This window comes from Sarcophilus harrisii, chromosome 2 (assembly GCF_902635505.1).
Source record: "Sarcophilus harrisii chromosome 2, mSarHar1.11, whole genome shotgun sequence".
Classification (NCBI taxonomy): Eukaryota; Metazoa; Chordata; class Mammalia; order Dasyuromorphia; family Dasyuridae; genus Sarcophilus; species Sarcophilus harrisii.
In genome coordinates this window covers 50,736,894-50,741,566 of record NC_045427.1, presented here as the reverse complement: position 1 = coordinate 50,741,566, position 4,673 = coordinate 50,736,894, and the positions used below count along the sequence as shown (strand labels likewise).

Sequence of the window (4,673 nt, the reverse complement as noted above, 5' to 3'; positions counted from 1 at the left end):
TCACAAGCTGCCAGGCACTTTGAATGTTCAGAATGGGTTAATCTTTGTGGGTGATTTCAAACAAACCTCAATCTCTTCCCCTTGAGGGGAGGGGTATTTCCCTAGTTCCCTGTCACCCTATGTTCTTACCCTGTTTCTCCCTACATTGTTCCTGAAGAGAGAATTGTGTAGACAATGTATTAGAAAGTCAGAAGTACACTGGAAGAAGAACTTTTAAAAGAGTTCCCTTTTAAAAGCCATTGTTAAATTTTCAATGAGAGCAATTACAACTCAGAAATGAGCAAATTAAGGTATGATTCATTGCCTGATAATGATCTAGACTTAAGAAAGTAAAGGGAGGGGAATATTAATAGTGCATATAAAAAAGTATAATATGAGTACATTTTTTTCTCTCAGAGAGATGGCTGTATTTTTTTTTTGTCAGCACACGGCTGTGAACGACCATCATCAATTTAATCAACATTACTACTAGTGCCAGATGACAATGACATAGAGTGGAATACAGGAGAAATGAAAACTGGATTGAGGTCCCTGAGAAAACTGGAAAAAAATGAGTTGAAGATAAGAAGATAACTAACAAATTTAGGGTAATCTGTGTAGATTATGCTGATTTGCAGGAGGAAAGGCTATTGAGAGATGGGAAAAGAATAGTGATCTGGAAGTGACCCTGAGGAGGAAGGGCTATTTATAAGCCTCCCCTTCCACTAGGTTCTGAAAACTGGGTAGAACAAATGGGCAGTGACTTTCTATTATGGGGGCTTGTGGTTTGGGAGGAATGAGGTATCCTCAGGGAGAGAGCCATGTTTTAGTTAACCTGAGGAGTTGGAAGAAATATTGAATTATAATTTTAAAGGATACAAGAGAATCTGTTGAAAATTGAAGGTTCTAGAGGGTATACTGGAATAAAAAGAAGTGATCTGAGTCAGAGTGGATCTGGGGAAGAGTAGGGTTGTTTGTGAATAGGGACATCAGGAGTCAAGATTTGAATGCTTCTTGATGTCATGGGGAGAGATTACAAAGAGACTTGATGTCAGGAAAAAACTTGCTGAGGATTTTAGCTGCTATAAGTGGAATGGACTACTTTGGAAAGTTTTGTGTTGTTCCTACTCAGAAGTCTTCAATCAGTCCTTTTAAATATAGGTCAGATCAAGAGACAGTTCAGTGGATAGCATGTTGGGTCAGGAGTCAGGAAAAACTGAGTTTAAATCCAGCCTCAGATCCTTACTAGATGTGTGACCCTAGGCAAATCCTGTTTGCCTTAATCTCTTGGAAAAGCCAACGACAAGTCACTCTAGGATCTATGCCAAGAAAACCCCACGAACAGTAAAATTCATGGGGTCGAAAAATAGTAGGACATTGACTGAAAGACTGAACAAGAACATAGGTTGGATTAGACGATGCATAGGTCTGTTATATCTTTAAAATTCTGTGATTCTGAAACTATGAAATTACTTATTTAAAAAGTTAACTAAAGGGTAGTACAGTCAGAAATAACTATAGAAGTCAGACAAGGGAGAGATCACTACATAATAGAGTGAACAAGGAATAACAACCATCTAGCTTGGCACCTAAGAACAGTCACTAAGCTGGAGACTTAGATTCTAGTCTTGGATATGCTTCTACCTCATTGTGTGACTTTAAGCAAGTCACACTCTCTCTCTGGGTCCCAGTTTTCTCATCTACATAAAGGCACAAAACTAGTTAATCAGCAAGTATTTAATTGTCTATATGGAAACATTCTAGTAAAATGTTTAACAACCAGCTTTTTGGAGAAAAAAGGATATATATATACTCAAAACAAATTTAAATTTACTTTGCATTAGCAGCATTTTCCCCATCACTTTATTAAATCCAGGTAATCAATAAAAGAGTACATCAAACCCTATTTTGAAATGTTGACCAATTTCTGAGGTATAACAATCACACTGAAAATTTAACAACCAATTCACTCAAGTGGATATGAGATGATTCCAATGTATCATTTACCATTGTGGTAAGTGCAATAAATGAAAATTCAAAATATTCCTACTCTTAGGGAGCTAACATTCTTCTTATATCTCTTTGTCTAATCTCTCTAATATCCAATACTACTACAGATGTCATTGTTGTTGAGTTGCTTTTCAGTTGTGTCTAACTCTCATTTGGGATTTTCTCGATAAAGCTACTGGATTGATTTGTCATTTCCTTCTCCAGTTCATTTTATAGGTGAGGAAACTGAGACAAAGTTAAATGACTTTTCCAGGGTCACCCAGCTAGTCAGTGTCTGAGGCTAGATGAGTCTTCTTGACTCCAGGACCAACACTAGCTGCTCCATGATTACTAATATTTTTCATATAAACAATATTTTATACTCATAATCTATCTCATTTGATTCTTACAACAATTCTATGTGAGTTAGCATGCATATTAATATTCCCAATTTTATACATGAGTAAATAGAGGTTTTTACTGAAAAATAAATGAACTTGGTCAAAGTCACAAAGAACTTTTTCGAGACTATTGTCGAGGTTGTCCACCTCCTGGTCTACTTTACTAAACCAGCTAAGCATCATGGATAAAATTAAAGACTTTGGAGAATGAGTAAGATGTAGATAACTAGGGAGGAGAGAACATTCTAGTCTCATATGATATATGGACTACACATAATTCTGATCCAACAAACACACTTCTGTCATGTGTATGATTCTAAGATTATTGTCAATTGCTAGCTTAAACTGATAAAAATATTACAGTATAAAGGACTGGTCTTAAGTGTGTCTTTCTTACCCATACCAAACTGACCTGTCTAGCCAAGTCACTTAATTTTTCAGTGCCCTCAGATAACTCATTAAGACTGCAAGACACAAGAGTTGCTGATCAACCTCACTGGATGACATTTCCATACTGGGAGTTTCCCAGTCTGGTGTGTTCACAGGTCTAGATTGCTCCTTTTCCACCATAAAAATTAGTTGAATGGAAAATGCCTTTCCTGCCCCACATATTCACTCCTGTTCCTTTTTCACATCTGTTGCTTATCAATAACAGTTGCCAACCTCCAACATCTGGTTTGTTGGATCACATAGGACACTAGACTAATCATTTCAATGTTTTTTCATTAGTAATGTAGATTTCCTAGATCAAGGGCTGCAGCCAAATTCTTGGTTTCTGATGCCTGCTTCTTTGTGTCCTACCCACAGGTGGGACAGAAAGTCAGATGCAGAGCCTTGATTTCCAAGTGCCCAGAAGAAGTTCCAGCAGCATGGGTCGCAGAGGGCCAAAGCCCAGGCCATTTCCGTCTCCTTCCCCGCTAACATCTGAAACAGCCCTGGTAGACAGGAACACACTCACAAAGGAGAGAGAGAGCCTGCTGGAAATTTGCCTTATCAGCGCTGATTTTTTGGACCGGTTTCCAGACATCCTCAAGAGGGAGAGAACTTTAAAAAATTGAAGCAGTTTAAGATCCCAAATCACCAAATCATACATATTCAGGCTTCCACATTCCTTACTCAAACACAGTACAGTAATTGACAACCAGACCCTTGGAGACTGCACATTTCCCATGTGTTTCAGGGTAAGAAGGTTTTTCTTTGAGATATGTCCCTCTCAGAGTTTATAGAAATGCAGAATTCTAGAATCCTAAAGCTATAAAAGGTGTCAAGAAGTCATCTGGTCCAATTCTTGTATTCAGAGTGAAGTAGTCCATTGAGACAGATCATTTTCTAAGCAGAGGACAGAAATTTTCTTCTTTTAAATAGGTTCTTAACCTTTTCCATATCTTGGAGCCCTTAAGCAGTCTGCCTATGGACACCTTGTCATAATAACATTTGTTGCTTATATTTGTCATTGAAGGAGATGCTAAATTTCAGTTGTAAGTTACTGAAAAGAAAGTTAATTTTCTTTTTTCTCAATTCAAGTTTATGGACTCCCTTTCAATTTACTATTGTTAAATAAAGCATAAATTATTAGATGTGGCCAGAATGTGACATTTTAATTGTATTTCTAGGTTTGAAGGGAAGATTCTATGGGTGGGGGTAAAGGGAAGTCATTGGGACCTACAGGGATCCCAAGTTAAAAACTTCTGAATTCTTTGTTTAGTATTTTAACTCTCTTTTTTTCTGAAATCTTTCTGTTTTCAGATAAAAGTTTCATTTCTCCCATCTTATTCATTACAACAAAGAAGATAGTTCTCCACATCTCACCAGAAGGGAAGGGAGTAGCTGTTTTCTGAACTCCTACCCACACCAGGCGATCAGTCTTTAACATATAGAAAGATCTAGAGACATCAGCAAACTCTTCTGGTCTGGGTATTAATGATGCCATGCCCTCTTGTGGAGGAAAGATAGATTCTTGAACTTGGCTATTGGCAAGGGAGCAGCTGGTATGTATGTGATATTAAAATAGAAATATCATACACCCAGTTAGGTCAAAGACAGAAGAAATGGTCATCTATCTATTTATCTATCTATCCATCCATCCACACACACATGTGTGTATGACTTTTCCACATACAAATGATATGTATGTATGTACATGTACACATTTATGTATATATGTATGTGTGTATATATATACATATATGTATATGTGTAGCAGCCCATTTTGCAGTAGCAAAGAACTGAAAACAAATTGGTTTTCATTGGGACAAGAGTGAACAAATTGTAGTATATGAATATAATGGAACATTGCCATATTCA

General features: G+C 37.1%; 1 long non-coding RNA gene across 1 annotated transcript; it reads left to right on the top strand.

Moving 5' to 3' along the window:
- The first annotated feature begins 2,302 nt into the window (after positions 1-2,302).
- Positions 2,303-4,357, top strand: LOC116421090. Its single transcript, XR_004231407.1, has 2 exons — positions 2,303-3,550; positions 4,116-4,357. It is a non-coding gene; the product is annotated as an uncharacterized LOC116421090 (long non-coding RNA).
- Positions 4,358-4,673: the final 316 nt, after the last annotated feature.